The sequence below is a fragment of the Neoarius graeffei genome, chromosome 11 (assembly GCF_027579695.1).
Source record: "Neoarius graeffei isolate fNeoGra1 chromosome 11, fNeoGra1.pri, whole genome shotgun sequence".
Classification (NCBI taxonomy): domain Eukaryota; kingdom Metazoa; phylum Chordata; class Actinopteri; order Siluriformes; family Ariidae; genus Neoarius; species Neoarius graeffei.
The window spans coordinates 82,849,615-82,865,751 of record NC_083579.1 but is presented as its reverse complement, the minus strand read 5'-3'; the positions used below and the strand labels follow the sequence as shown (position 1 = coordinate 82,865,751).

Below are 16,137 nucleotides of genomic sequence, written 5' to 3'. Positions count from 1 at the left end.
TGTATTACTATCTAGAGGATCTGAAGAATCTCCAATAAATCCGAACGAAGAGGCCACTGCAACCGCTCTCGCCTGCAGAGTCTGGCTTTGGTCTATAGCTGTCAAAGACGTCGACCTTAAAGTGCATATCCTGGACCAATTTCATGTTTTTTGGGGGTTTTTTTTATATGAAAGTATGTCCCTTTACACACTCATCCAGAAGGGTAATTTTGCACAAGGCCATCTGTCTACAGCAGAAAAAAATAAAATAAAACGCATCTGGAAAAATCCCAAGGGAGTCTGGAGCCAGATTCGTGACGTCACGTGCGGATCCGCCAGCAGGCTGAGAGAGCTTGCATGGGTTCAGTGCACAGTCTGTGTAGACCAAGTTTAGCAGCTAGCGATTTTGCACTGAAATAGCCAATTTTCTCGCTTATTCAATAGAGGAGCTGCTGACCCTGAAAACAATGGGATGAGCCGGGATACGACACCCCCTCCTGGAGGAGCTGAGGAGGAAACCCAGGGGCTGCAAAGCTGGGGCTAAGCTAAAGGCTAGCAGACAACCGGTGGCACTACAAACCATCCATTCCCTCCATTATCATAGGGAACGTGAACTCGCTGCCGAATAAGGTCGACGAGCTATCCGCACTCAGAGGTGGAAAAACTGGACTGACAAAGTAAAAGTCCTGCTTAGGTTTTCCTTCTGCCTGTGCTCTCAACACAGGTGATTTCACCAATTAGCTCATCAACCTGGCTTAGGGGATGTGGTAATTAGGATCAGCTGGTTCATTGAATTGGCTGGAACAAAAATGTGGCAGGGTTTTTACTTTCTGCACCCGGGTTTTTCCACCTCTGTCCGCACTGAACAACCAGCGGATTTACCAGGAGAGCAGCTTATTTATTTTTACTGAGACATGGCTAACACACCTTGTACTGGATGCTAACGTGGACCTGCGGGGATTCACTGCTGTGAGAGCCGACAGAGACATTAAAGCATGTGGGAAAGGCAAAGGTGGGGGACTCATCATTTACATGAACAACCGCTGGTGTAACCTGGGACATTTCTCCGTAAAGACAGTCTTATGTTGCCCGGACTTGGAGCCGCTAGCATCACCATCTGTGTTTCCATCCCTCCGAGGGCAGACGCAGCATGTGAGGGGATTCACTCTGTCACAGCAAGGCTGCAGACACAGCACCCTCAGGCATTTATCATCATTTCTGGGGACTTAAACCATGCTACTTTGGACTCTACTTTGGCTGCTTTTTACCAGGCTGTGGACTGTATCTTTTTAATTTCCCCGAGGGAACCCTCACAAAGGGATCAATAAAGTTCTATCTAATCTAAGTAAGTGCATTATCGCCCAGCGCTTTCGTGTGCGTCAATAAATAATATTATCCGTGTACCACACAAACACAAGAACACCTAATTTAGAGTATAGTCTCTTATTTCTTACCCTGGCAACAGTCGACTTGTGAATTGCCGATTTTCTTGGTCTTTTTCTTGGTTCTGCTTTGGTCCTCTGCTTTTTCCGGGTGCCTCGCACGAAGCGTTCCCATTTCTCTCTCATTGTCCGGTCTTTTGGAAAACGATGAGTACTAATCCCATCATGATTGGTGTTGCTACATCCTCCTATGATACATCTGTTAACCATTTCAATAATTACAAGATAACGTTGAAGAAATTTGCAGAAAACCGCCAGGTCGTTTTCTCATAAACAAACCAGCGCTGATGTAGGATTCAGAGGGAGGCGTCCCGCACGCGACATCACGAAAATCAATGTTTGCCGGGAAATCCAAATGCCAAGTTTTTTCAGAGGCGGACCAATTCACCTCAAATGGCTTGATTTCAACTCAATTTTTCTGGTATTGTGTAAGCTAAAAGAAAATTGCACAAAATGCAAAATGTGACAGATATTTGACAAAAGATTAATATAAAACAGAATTACATTGATTTTGCTCCTGAATTTACTCAAGATGTGCACTTTAAAACTGGCTACTGCTGTGACGTCACGCACTCAGGGCTGGCTCGCTCAGCTCGAATGTCAACTTTGTGGTCGATTTTAACTCTCAAAAAAAATTTTTTAATGCCCATTTATGCAGCATACAAGAGTCAAGGATGGAGATACTATCCTCTCAGAAATGTATTTAAAATAAAGACTCTGCGTATAAAACCAGAGCGAAAACAGGATGCAGAGCTGTGTGAGTTGGGCCTTTAGTCCTGAGTTAAAGTAATGCCGCTTTTCCACTACAAACGCGGCTGAGTCGGGCTGAGCCGTGCCGTGCTGAGTCGAGCTGAGCGGGGCTGCTGGAGTTGCATTTCGACTACAACCGCGCTGAACCGTGCTGGCTGGAAGTGGGTGGACACATTGGGTGGAGTTAGCGAAAGTGGGTGGACGTCACGTGATGTCGTTAAGCAGCACAAACAGTGACATCAGTGAGCTTTTAAGCGGTAGTCTCACGACCCGAATAGTAAACAATAAACATGGAGGACATGGAGTCGTTAGTGTTGCTGGTCTTGGTTCTGTGGCTTGTTGTCACCGACAACGCCAACAGATACTGGCAAGAGCGTATAGATGAGGCGAGGCGCATAAGGCTTCAGAAATTCTCGTAATTCTTCTTCTTCCGGGTTTACAGATCCCAGCGTGCTCGCGGGGCGTGTGTGGGCGTGTGAGGACACTCCTCCTCACCAATCAGTGCACAGGGGAGTGTCTGCTCACGCCCGCAGCCTCACTCGGCTCGGTTCGGCTCGCTTCAGCCCCACTCCAAAACGGTGCGAGTTTTAGGGGCTAAGCAGGGCTGAAGCGAGCCGAGTCGTGCTGTTCTTTGGTAGTCGAAACGCGAGCCGTGTCGGGCTGAAGTGAGCTGAAGCGAGCTGAAAAAGGGTAGTGGAAAAGGGCCATAAGAGGTTTCATTGCTGCCAGAGCTAATTGTTAGACACAATTCTCTCTCTCCAGGGATCAGAGGCTTCGAGCTCAACACCATACGATTCTTCCAACAACAAGACCTCCCGGTTCGGGAAACCATGCCTAAAACAGTCCCCTATGATTTCATCCATTTTCATTTTCAGTGTGTAAAGCTTTCTGCTCAACACACTGCAGAGGGGGTGATTCTGCCTGATTAGCTTAACAACAATAATAATAATAATAATAATAATAATAATAATAAAATTTTAAAAATAAATAAAAACCCCGAGAAAAAAAGTCTGTGAGAAATCAAGTCGGAATTTTGAGAAATAAAAAGTTAGAATTGCGAGGAAGTCGCAATTTAGAGAAAGAGGAAAAAAAAACAACCCGTGATGGAAATGAACTTGAAGTGAAGCTTTAAATACTTTCAATATACAACTAAACAGGTTAGCCAAACTACAACTCTCTCCTGAGTGGATAAACAGTGCACTATCTAGGGTGCACACGGCATTATTTCATACTGAACGGAGTTCCTAAAACAGTAAAGTGGAGATATATTTGGGATTCGACCACACACCTTCAGTTTAACTTACCTCAGGGTTTTAAATCCTCAGAGCCAGACACAATAACGCGTTTTTATTTTTATAACTCGAGGGGCTAAAACGGCTCAGACGAGCAACGGCTTTTTCTTCTCCAGTGTTTTCTGGCAGTTGGAGAAGCAGCTACTGGACGCGTTACTGCCACCACCTGGACTGGAGGACGCTTCTTCTACTTCTTTATGTTTATTGGCGGTTGGCATCCAACATGGTGCATTACCGCCACCAACTGTTATGGGTGTGGAGCATCAATGGGGATTTCAACGCTTACCCTGCATTCATGTGCTCTGGGAAGATGATATTTTCCAGTTGGGAAGTGGTATTTACCAGTGTGTTGTGTTCACATGCTTTTGTTGTGGTTGACAAATTAAAGATGGTGGACCAGATTCAAGTTAGCAATAGTTAGTTAGCTATCGTTAGCAATAGCGTCTGCTCTGGATAGGTAAAAACAAACCATAACAACGCATTTTTAAAGGAAACGGATTTCTAATGTATTATATTACACTTGTTAATGACGCAACATTGCATAGACACCAAAAACTACCCACTAGTACTAGTAAAAAAAAAACTTTAGTAGCGTACAATGCTTAGCATTCAAGTGTCTTGTACCGCTCGCCGCCATGTTGAAAAGGTTAAAGTTCATCTCATCTCGGCAACTCGTGTATCAAAATTTTCTACGAGTTGCCCAGTGGAAAATACCACAAGAGGGGGCGTTCATGTGTGTTTTCCATGTCGGCGTTTGGTATTTACCATAATTCCCATAGCACATGAACGCAGCATAAGTCCTACTTTACTATGTGTGAAAAAAAAGGTGAAATTAAATTCTCTCAAATAACCTAGTAGCCTTTAGGAATGTCTTAATATGTATCCATGCTAATGGTTTATCTGTGGAAAAGGAAAGTAAATCTTCTATTGTTAATGTTGTGTATCCTAATGCTTTGACCCTTTCTAGTAGGATTTCTCTTTCTGTATTGTAAGCTTGACACTGTAGCAAAACATGTTCCACTGTTTCTATTTGGTTGCATGATGCACATTGACCAGTATTATGTTTTCCTACTACATAGAGACCATGGTTAAGGCCGGTGTGTCCTATTCTTAACCTTGTAATTATTGTTTCCCCCCTTCTGTTCCAGTTACCCTGCCTTTTTGAAGGGACTACCTGCTGAATCTTGTGAAGAAATCTCCCCTTTGTGTTTGTATGCCATTGTTTTTTGCCATAACTTGCTTACTTTAGTTTTGATTATGGTTTTAACTTCGTATTTACTTAATGGCACACCTAAATCACCCAAACTCAATTTAAGGGCTTTTTTGGCCAGAGAGTCCACTACTTCATTGCCATGTATTTCTACATGTGCTGGAACCCAAATGAAACTTACAGCTATATCCCTATGATTTAAACGGTATAAACTCTGATAAATTTCATATATTAAGTCAAGCCTGCAAGAAGACTGAAAGTTTAGAATACTGACCAAAGCTGCCATGGAATCTGAACATATAACAAAACTGTTTGGCTTAGAATCTTCTATCCAGACCAGTGCAAATAAAATAGCTAACAGCTCCACAGAATAAACTGCCAGGTTGTCTGATGTTCTACGCTTAAGTGATGTTTCAAACTCCGGTATGTATACTGCTGCTCCTGTCTTTCCTGTGTCTGGATCTTTTGAACCATCAGTGTATACTTGAACCATTCCATTATATTTAGTGCTTAAGTACTGTTGCACCATAGCATTCATCCCACCATATTCGTTACTGTGCTTTGACAGCTTAGCAATTTCAAAATCTACTGTAGGCATGGGGAATAACCAAGGAGGAGTAGCTGGTAATGCTATTGTGCAGCTCAGAGATATTTTTGTCAAGCCCAACTTCTCAGCTTCACCATCTCCTATCCATCCAAAACTATTATATTGCTTGTGCCCATGTTCCCAACACTTTTCTAGGACTGCTTTAGTTGGGTGGTCCTGTCTGTGTCCCTGCAATGTGGCCCAGTAAGTCATGTTTAGCTGTAGACGTCGCAGTGAAAGTGGCATTTCACCAACCTCTACCTGCAGTGCCGGAACTGGTGAAGTCTTAAAAGCCCCACAACATAAACGTAAAGCCTGTGCCTGAATAACATCCAGTTTCTGCAAATGGGATTTTGCAGCTGACCCATATGTAATACATGCATAATCTAGGGCTGACCTAATTAAAGCAGTATAGATGTGCTTAAGAGACCTCATACTTGCACCCCAGCTACTTCCTATGAGACATCTCATAATATTTACTGCCTTTTTGCACTTGGTTATGACCTTCTGGATATGTTCTCCATAAGTTAATTTATAATCCATCCACACACCTAGAAATCTAATACATAAGACTTGCTTAATTGGCTGCCCATAAAGAGTAATCTGAACATTAGGGTTAACTCGCTTTTTGGAGAAACACATTACTTGGGTTTTATCAACAGAGAAACGAAAACCCCATTTATTACCCCACTCTTCCACATTATTGACAGCTGCTTGTAGTTTCTTTTGCACAAATGCTGCATTATGGCCTCTGACCCATAGCGCCCCATCATCTGCATATAATGACCTACCAAGACTAGCATCAACTCCAGAAAAAACATCATTAATCATAATGTTAAAAAGAATAGGACTACATACACTGCCTTGGGGAGTTCCATTTTCTATGGAGTAAGTATTAGAATGAGATGCCCCAACCCTTACTTCTATACTCCTGTCCCTTAAAAAATCCATCACCCAGTTATACATTCTCCCACCTATGCCCAAGGAATCTAACTTGATGAGAAGACCCTCTTTCCACAGCATATCATATGCCTTCTCCACATCAAAAAATACTGCATTCACTTGCTCCTTGTTGGCCTGAGGCTTCCTGATCTCATTTTCTAGACATACAACTGGGTCCATGGTGGTCCTTCATTTCCTAAATCCACTCTGATGGCAAGTAAACAAGTTTCTGCTTTCCACCACATATGTTAGTCTGTCTGTAACCATACGTTCCATAATTTTACACATATTTGATGTTAAGGCAATGGGTCTATAGCTAGTTGCCTCACACTTATCTTTACCAGGTTTTCCAATAGGTATAATAACTGAGTGCTTCTAAGCCAGTGGTAGGGTCCCTGATTCCCATACCCTATTATATAGTTTTAAAATTATCTCCTGAGCTTCAGGGGTTAAACACTCCACCATCTTATAGCATATTTCATCCTTACCAGGGGATGTTGCTCTAACCCCAGCCAAGGCTCTTTTCAGCTCAAATAAGGAAAAAGGAACATCCAATGCTCCATTACCATCATTCTTTTTATCAAATATGTTAGGGTGATCTCTTAACATTTCATTTCTAGCTGCTCTTGTTTCTGGAGTCAAATTCTCAGAGCTATGAACTCCTCTTACAAATGTTTTAGCTAATGCTTCAGCCTTGTCTTCATTGCTGATCATGACTTCATCCTTATACCTTATAACTGGTAGTGTGAACTCCCTTCTAATACCACCCATCTTCCTTATCATACTCCACACATCATTAATTTGAATATCCCTTCCTATTTTACTACAGAAATGTTGCCACTGTTGTCGCTTGGCTTGTCTAACTACTCTCCTAACAACTGCTTGGGCCTTCTTGTATGCCACTAAGTCATTAAAAGAAAATGTAGCTTTAACCTTCTTAAAAGCTTTGTTCCTTTCCTGTATAGCCTTTTTGCAGTCATCTGTCCACCAAGGAACCATTTTACGCTGTCCATGACCACTGCCCTTACCAATAATCTGTAATGCAGTAGAATGCATAACTTCTGTTATTATTCCATTAAAATCATCCACGCTATCACAATTGTCTGTGTTTATTCCTTCCAACTTAACACTACTGAACATACAGTATGCTGTCCAGTTAGCATTCTTTAATTTCCATCTAGGGGAGCCTACCTCCTCCAGTCGAACATGCCCCACTCCAATTTCACACATAATTGGATAGTGGTCACTACCTATAGTGGTATCTCCAAACATTTCCCATTTAGTGACACTGGCTATTGGTTCAGATACCAAAGTAAGGTCAATTGGGGATTCCAATCCTCTTGCCACATCTACTCTAGTTCCCCTTCCATCATTCACACACACCAAGCCCCTATCCTCTAGGAATTCCTCGACCATATTACCATTGTGATCTGTATGTGTACTACCCCAAAGAGTGCTGTGCGCATTAAAATCCCCACACCATACCATCTTATTAGTTACTTCTCCAATGATACTATCAAAGATCTCTCTACTTAATTTCTTACATGGGTTGTAAAAAATTCACTATCCACACATTTGAGTTGCCTATCCATACCTCTACTACTATTGCTTCTGATTCTTTACTTACACTTATAACCCTATAGCTTAGCCCCTGTTGGATAAAGGTAACTATGCCACCTCCAGTACCACCTTCCCTGTCCCTTCGAATAGCAACATACCCATATAATACAAAATCTAACTGTGATTTGAGCCAAGTTTCTTGTATACATATTACTTGAGGTTTCTCATTCATTTCTTCACTGAAACTCTTGAACTCTTGCCCATTAGCACAAAGACTACGGGCATTCCATTGTAGAATCATAAAGACCATTACAAACCAGTACATGATGACTGTGTATCTTGTAATCCAGCAGTGAGTGTCTCATTTATCATTTCTACAGTTATCTCCCCCACATCAAGATATTTTTTGCTGCCCTTATGATAATTTTGATCCTGTCTGTTCTGCTCTGAGTTTGGGCTGAACAGTTAATTATTTCAGCAAGGAAGGCCACAAACTTAACCTTATCCACTCCCACATTTATCTTATCTGCTGTATGGCCATTTGCATGATTTAGGTTCTGCTCCATCACTCTCCTCATTGGTGGTTGTTGTACCATAACATTGTCTCTCTTTGTAGCTCTATTAACTTTTTTGATAGTCTCAGAATATGTGAGCTTCTCCTCCACTTTAACTCTTTGTACCTCAGCTGCTCATTTGTGTGCCTCACATCCCTTATATGCTGCGCTATGCTCACCACCACAGTTACAACATTTGATTTTTGTTCCCTCATTACATTTGCCATATTCATGACCTTCCTCCCCACATTTGCCACAACGCTGTTTACCTCTACACACTGCTGCCACATGCCCAAATCTCTGACATTTGAAACATCTTAACGGTGGTGGAATGTACGGCCTCACCTGATAGCTTAAATATCCTACCTTGACTCGAACTGGCAGCACTTCTTCACTGAATTGTAGCATAATAGATAAGCTTTCCTGCTTGCCCCCATTCCTAGTATACATCAACCGTTTTGCTTTCACTACTTCAGCTCCTGTTACATTACTCAAAACATCTTCAATTGGTATGTCAGTTGCTACCCCTGTAATTACCCCTTGTACTGTTCTCTTTCCTCCCCAAGCAAAACACTTCACTCTCTTTCCATCTAAGGATGTTAGTTTAATTATACGCTCTTGCTGCTCAATGTCCTTACATATAATCAGTAGATTTCCATCTCTAAGGGGTTTAACACTCACTTCTCCAATACTATCATTCAAAGCTTTAGTCAGCTTCAATGGATTGACAGAACCAGGAGAATCAAACTGGAGCTTTACCTTAAAACCTTCCGGTTTTCTCACACTGATAACACTATCCACATCCGAATTCCAAGAACCTTCTGAGTTGTTTTTCTTTCGTTTAGTTCTACTTTTATGTCTCACTTGCCATCCATCATTACTGTTCGTTTCTCCCGCGTCCTGTCCCTCCATCTCCACCTCACTCTCTACTCCTGCATCATTTCCTGCCATCTTTGCTCCACACCCCCTTTTTTCATTGCGCAAACTCCTCATTCCTTAGTCGGCAACTATGGAAGCCACTCCCTGGAGGACACTTATCCCAACCTGCTGCTTTTTCTTCTTCTTCTTCTTCCTTTTTAATGGCGGTTGGCAAACAACTTTTGGAAGCATTACCGCCTCCTACCAAAATGGAGTGTGAGTCTGGATATCTAAATAATCTCATCTCATCTCATTATCTGTAGCCGCTTTATCCTTCTACAGGGTCGCAGGCAAGCTGGAGCCTATCCCAGCTGACTACGGGCAAAAGGCGGGGTACACCCTGGACAAGTCGCCAAGTCATCACAGGGCTGACACATAGACACAGACAACCATTCACACTCACATTCGCACCTACGGTCAATTTAGAGTCACCAGTTAACCTAACCTGCATGTCTTTGGACTGTGGGGGAAACCGGAGCACCCGGAGGAAACCCACGCGGACACGGGGAGAACATGCAAACTCCACACAGAAAGGCCCTCACCGGCCCCAGGCCTCGAACCCAGGACCTTCTTGCTGTGAGGCGACAGCGCTAACCACTACACCACCGTGCCGCCTATCTAAATAATACTTTAAAAAAAACAACTAAATTATTCTAATCAGACCATATACTTCCAAGAAGTGAAACAAAAACCTAAAGCAAACTTCGCCTGAATTTTTCTGAAAAATTTTATTTATTCTTAAAGGCACACTTTCTGCCTCTCGCTCTTGGATAAGTTGCTGCCTGTCCTGGTCAGACTCCCTACAGTATTCTAGAACATGCTCTCTGGTCTCAGCAGCATCACATACACTACACTTTCCATCAGCATGCTTTTTTAAAAGAAATAAAGTACTGTCCAAACCAGTGTGCCCAAACCTCATCCTCGAGATAATATCTTCCTCATGAGTGGATCTAGCAATTGGTCTTTCACCGCCCACAAACCTTTGAATACTAGAGTAATACTTCCTACCAGTGATAGCATTATTCCAGTCACTTTGCCATTTTTCCTTGTACTTTGACTTGACTATCGTTTTAATTTCAGATTTACTATAATGAATATCCATAGAGATCTCAGGAGATTCACATGCCTTCTTAGCATTCTTATCAGCTAGTTCATTACCTCGTACTCCTAAATGAGCTGGGACCCATAAAAAACTGACATTTGTATCAGAGTTTAATAGTCTACTTATTGTCTGCACAATTTCTAAAACAATGTCCTGTCTGGAGTGCGACATAGCACTCTGGATGCTCATCAATGCAGATGCAGAGTCTGATACAATTAGCACCCCATTCTTTGGCCTGTTGCTCTCAACCCAGGACAGGGCAATAAGAATAGCTACTAGCTCAGCTGTGTAAACTGCAAGATCATTATTCAATCTTTCTTTTTTACAGATCTTGAGGCTAGGTATTACAAATGCAACACCAACTTTACCTTCTATTGACTTTGATGCATCTGTAAATACCACAAGTTTATCTTCATACACTAGGGTGACCAAACGTCCGGTTTTCCCCGGACATGTCCATTTTTCACGTCCTGTCCGGGGCGTCCGGGTTTCTTTTTAGAAAGTGGGGAAATGTCCTGTTTTTTATTACCTTTCATTGGACCATTAAATTGCCCGGCACTAGGGCACTGCGCACGGCGCTGCGTGTGACATAATCCCTGAGCCGCGTCAGTGTGGTCAACTTTTTATAATCAGAAGACAGCATGGCTGTCAGTACGCCAGCAACATGCCGAAGCACAAATGCACGTTTACAGACAACTTACAAAAGAAGTTCCCCGCTTTCTGACCGGGTCGAGACAAGTGGGAAGCTTTGTGCACAGTGTGCAAAGCAGGTACATATGTCTCGGTGTCCAGTGGAGGTGCCAGAGATCTAAAATTCGAGCTGGACACCAAGAAACACAAAAAAGCTGTTTGAGGCAAGAGTACCTCAAAGTCGATAACAGAGTACTTTGTGAAACCAGGGAACGAGGATGCCGTGAATGCAGCGGAGGGTGCCTGGTCATTTCACACAGTGAAACATCATAACAGTTATCGGTCTATGGACTGCACAAGTTCATTGTTGAAAAAGACCCTCCCCGATTCTGACACGGCCAAAAAGTTCAGTTGTGCCTGTACTAAGACGGAGGCAATTGTTAACGGTGTTCTGGCACCTCACTCTGTCGAATTGGCGCATGAAGCGCTCAAAGATATCACATTCTGTGGTGTTAGTACTGATGAAAGTAATCACGGTGCAGTAAAAATCTTCCCCATAATTGTCCAATACTTTGATTGGAAGGAGGGTGGTGTGCAGACCAAATTAATTGAAGTGAAAGATACACCAAATGAGACAGCAACCACCATCACAAACTACCTAATGGAAACATTCATCTCATTATCTGTAGCCACTTTATCCTGTCCTACAGGGTCACAGGCAAGCTGGAGCCTATCCCAGCTGACTACGGGCAAAAGGCGGGGTACACCCTGGACAAGTTGCCAGGTCATCACAGGGCTGACACATAGACACAGACAACCATTCACACTCAATTTAGAGTCACCAGTTAACCTAACCTGCATGTCTTTGGACTGTGGGGGAAACCAGAGCACCCGGAGGAAACCCACACGGACAACATGCAAACTCCACACAGAAAGGCCCTCGCCAGCCATGGGGCTCGAACCTGGACCTTCTTGCTGTGAGGCAACAGCACTAACCACTACACCACCTATGGAAACATTGGCAAAGAACAATTTGTCTTCCAAATGCATCGCATTTACTGGGGACAATTGTAAGACTAATTTTGGTGGAAACCGGCATGACGAAGGGGGAAACAATGTATTTGTGAATTTGAAAAGATTGCTGCAAAACAAAACACTGATTGGCATGGGTTACCCAGCACATATACTGAACAATTGTGTCCATCATGGGGCAGACACACTTGATGTGGACCTTGAAAATATAATTTTTAAAATATACCAGTACTTCCACATTTACACTGTGCGTACTGAGTCCCTCAAAGAGTACTGTGATTTTGCTGACATTGAGTACAGGAGGATGCTTTCACACAACAAGACAAGGTGGCTCTCTCTGTTCCCAGGCATAGAGAGGATGCTACAGATGTTCCCTGCTTTAAAAGCATTCTTTATGTCTCAGCAAAAGCCACCCATGGTGATCAAGGCGTTTTTTGAAAACCCATTTAGTGAGATATACTTGTGGCACATGCACTCACTCATGTCCGTCTTCCACAATCACATTCAAGAAATGGAAAGGGAGAATAACTCCATCATGGAGGTTAAGAAAATATTGAGCAGCATCCACAACATTCTTCTTGAATGGAAGAACAACAATTTCATGTCCCTCAAAGTTAAGGGACTGCTGGCCGAAAATCGCAGAGATGGACTTGAAGGGGGCTGTGACAAGTTCATGGCTGATGCGCTCGGCATGTACAGTTCATGTTTAGAGTATCTGGAGAAGTGGATGACTCCCATGGAAGAGTTCTCACCATTCATGTGGATGGACATGAGTGAGCCACCAAAGTGGAATGATGTGGAGGCCTGCATCAAGTACCTTGGAGAGAAGGGGGTGCCAATTGATGACGTTAAATGTTTTGACCAGGTTGCCAATCTGAAGAAATTCATTGAAAGCTGCAGTGACGATGAGTTCATGGGCCAGCAGGTGCACCAGAGCTGGACCAAATACTTTGAGAAGGCCAAAAACATTGCATGCTACTCAGAACTGCTGAAGATTGCACAGTTTGTCTTTGCACTTCCTTCTCACAATGCAAATGTGGAGAGAGTTTTTTCACTGATGCAGAGCCAGTGGACAAAGGAGAGGAACCAGCTCTCTATTGAATCATTGAAAAGGATTCTATTTGTGCAATACAATTTCAAAGATATGTCTTGCAAAGACTTTCATGCTTATTTGTTGAGCAACAAAAAACTGCTGAGAAAGATCAGCTCTACAGCAAAATATCAATGGGCAAACAAGGAGGATGAGGAAGAAAAACCAGACGAAGAGGAGGAAAAACCAGACGAAGAGGAAGATGAGGATTAAGCAGGAAACTAAAGATAGACTATTGATATTTTTTGTTAGTTTTTTTACATTTTTGAGTTATTTTTAAAGTAAATATACAAGAGGTATTTTTGTTAATTAGCTAATTTGTTAATTTATCTTTTCCAATAGCCTACAGATCAGACATTATATCTTTCATTACTAAAATTGAGGCTAACTGAGTATCAGTATGTTTGTAATTGGGAGTTGAGAGTTATTGTTAACTTTTATTGTTAATATGAGTGAGTGTGGTTTAGATGAGACATTATTTCTTTCATTGTGTCATTCATTCATTACAGAAATTGTAAAGCATTTTTGAATAAATACATTTTAAATATCATTTGTTATTGGAGTTATTGTTGTTGACTTTTATGAAAAGCATTTTTAATAAACCAACTTTAAATATCATTTTATTTGTATGTTTGTTAAGTGAGTGCATGTGCCATAAATATATCTCACTAAATGGGTTTTCAAAAAACACCTTGATCACCATGGGTGGCTTTTGCTGAGACATAAAGAATGCTTTTAAAGCAGGGAACATCTGTAGCATCCTCTCTGTGCTTGGGAACAGAGAGAGCCATCTTGTCTTGCTGTGTGAAAGCATCCTCCTGTACTCAATGTCAGCAAAATCACAGTACTCTTTGAGGGACTCAGTACGCACGGTGTAAATGTGGAAGTACTGGTATATTTTAAAAATGATATTTTCAAGGTCCACATCAAGTATGTCCGCCCTGTGATGGACACAATTGTTCAGTATATGCACTGGGCAACCCACACCAATCAGTGTTTTGTTCTGCATTTGGAAGACAAATAGTTTTTTACCAATGTTTCCATTTGTTAGGGTTTTGCCAGGATTCAAACCCAGGTCGCTGGTGTAATAATCCAGCAAACCCCCACTAGGCCACCAGGGGGATGACTTAAGTGCAGAGGCGTGAGGCAAAGGTAGAGTATCAAAAAACAGTTTATTTACAATATTTACAATCCGATGGAAAAAACAAAAAGAAAATCCAAAAGCTCAGAAGATAAACAAAAATAAAAATATCCAAAGGTTTCAAAGTCCAAAAACAAAAGGAAAGGCAAAATGCTGAATGCTCAGAAGATAAAAAAAAGTACAAAGTACAAAGAAAGCAAAAATATCAAAAACACAAGGGCACAGGCAAGATACATGGGACACAGGAAACTAGCACTAGACAACATAGCATAAAGACTCTGTGACAAGGGAACAAACAGAGGGGTATTTATACACAAACTAATTAAGGAACAGGGCGGGGCAGGAAACAGGCAATCAAGACAAACACAGTGGCGGCCTCTAGAGGCCAAAACAAACATGACAAGATAAACATAACAGCGGCCTCTAGAGGCCAAAACAGTCCCCGTCCTAACAGGACCCCCCCCCCCCCAGGAGCGTCTCCTGACGTTCCCAGGGCGATCTGGATGGGCCGAATGGAAGTCCCTACAAAGTCCTTTATCTAAAATGTCCCGGGTGGGGACCCAACAGCGTTCCTCAAGGCCATAGCCCTCCCAGTCTACCAGATATTGAAGGCCAGTCATTACTATAGATAATAATGTTGTCCAGGTAGGTGGCCGCATAGGTGGCGTGGGGGCAGAGGACCCTATCCATCAGCCGCTGAAACATAGCGGGCGCCCCAAACAGCCCAAAAGGAAGTGTGACAAATTGGTGTAAGCCGAACGGTGTGGAAAAGGCCGTTTTTTCTCAGGATAATGGAGTCAAGGGGATCTGCCAATAACCCTTTGTTAAATCCAGTGTTGAGTAAAAATGAGCCGTGCCTAGCCGATTGAGCAACTCATCAATACGAGGCATTGGGTACGCGTCGAATTTAGACACCGTGCTGACTTTTCTATAGTCTACACAGAACCGGACCAACCCGTCAGCCTTGGGTACCAAGACCACCGGGCTGCTCCAGTCACTGTGGGACTCCTTGACGATGCCGATTTCGAGCATGGCCTTGAATTCTTCCCGAACCACTTTTTTCTTGTGCTCGGGTAACCTGTAAGGGCGGCTACGCATTACCACCCCCGGGGGCATCTCAATGTGGTGCTCTATGAGGTTGGTACGTCCAGGCAGGGGCAAGAACACGTCCAAAAACTCGGTCTGCAACTGGGCAACCTCCGCGAGTTGGGTCGGGGAGAGGTGATCTCCACAGGGGACCAGAGAGGTACATGATGCCAATGTTCCCTTTTGAACCTCTGGCCCCAGCTCCGCCTTCTTCAGAACCACCGACACCAATGCCACGGGGACCTCCTCGTTCCAGAGTTTGAGCAGGTTGAGGTGGTAAATCTGTAGCGCCCCACCCCTATGCATTCGCCTCACCTCATAGTCAACGTCCCTGACTCGCCATGTGACCTCAAAGGGTCCTTGCCACTTGGTGACCAATTTGGAGCTCGATGTGGGCAACAGTACGAGTACTTTATCTCCCGGTGCGAACTCCCTAAGGTGCGTACCCTTGTCGTACAGGCAGGTTTGTCGTTCTTTGGCCTGCCGCAAATTCTCCTGAGTTAGGTGCGTGAGTGTGTGGAGTTTTGCATGCAGGTCAATAACGTATTGGATTTCGTTCTTACTTGCTGAAGGTCCCTCCTCTCAATTTTCCCGCAGCACATCTAGAATGCCACGCGGCTTACGCCCGTATAACAATTCAAACGGGGAGAACCCCATGGAGGCTTGGGGGACCTCTCGCACTGCAAATAGCAAGGATTCGAGCCATTTATCCCAATTACGTGCGTCCTCACTTACGAATTTTTTAATTATATTCTTGAGGGTGCGATTGAACCGTTCAACTAAACCGTCTGTTTGTGGGTGATACATGCTGGTGCGGATCGGC

General features: G+C 43.2%; 1 protein-coding gene across 4 annotated transcripts in view; it reads right to left on the bottom strand.

Annotated features, from left to right (window-relative positions):
• The window catches only part of LOC132894679 (zinc finger protein 260-like), a 414,543-nt gene that overhangs the window by 81,034 nt on the left and 317,372 nt on the right, over window positions 1–16,137 (bottom strand). The window contains exon 1 of one of the 4 annotated variants that reach the window (XM_060934823.1): window positions 9,075–9,210. The exons of 1 other annotated variant lie outside the window; for it this stretch is intronic. The gene's annotated coding sequence lies outside the window, so the exon portion shown is untranslated. Of the gene's footprint in view, window positions 1–1,433; window positions 1,500–3,475; window positions 3,598–9,074; window positions 9,211–16,137 lie in introns of those variants that run through there. 2 more of the 4 variants (XM_060934817.1, XM_060934818.1) reach the window with 2 other exon arrangements.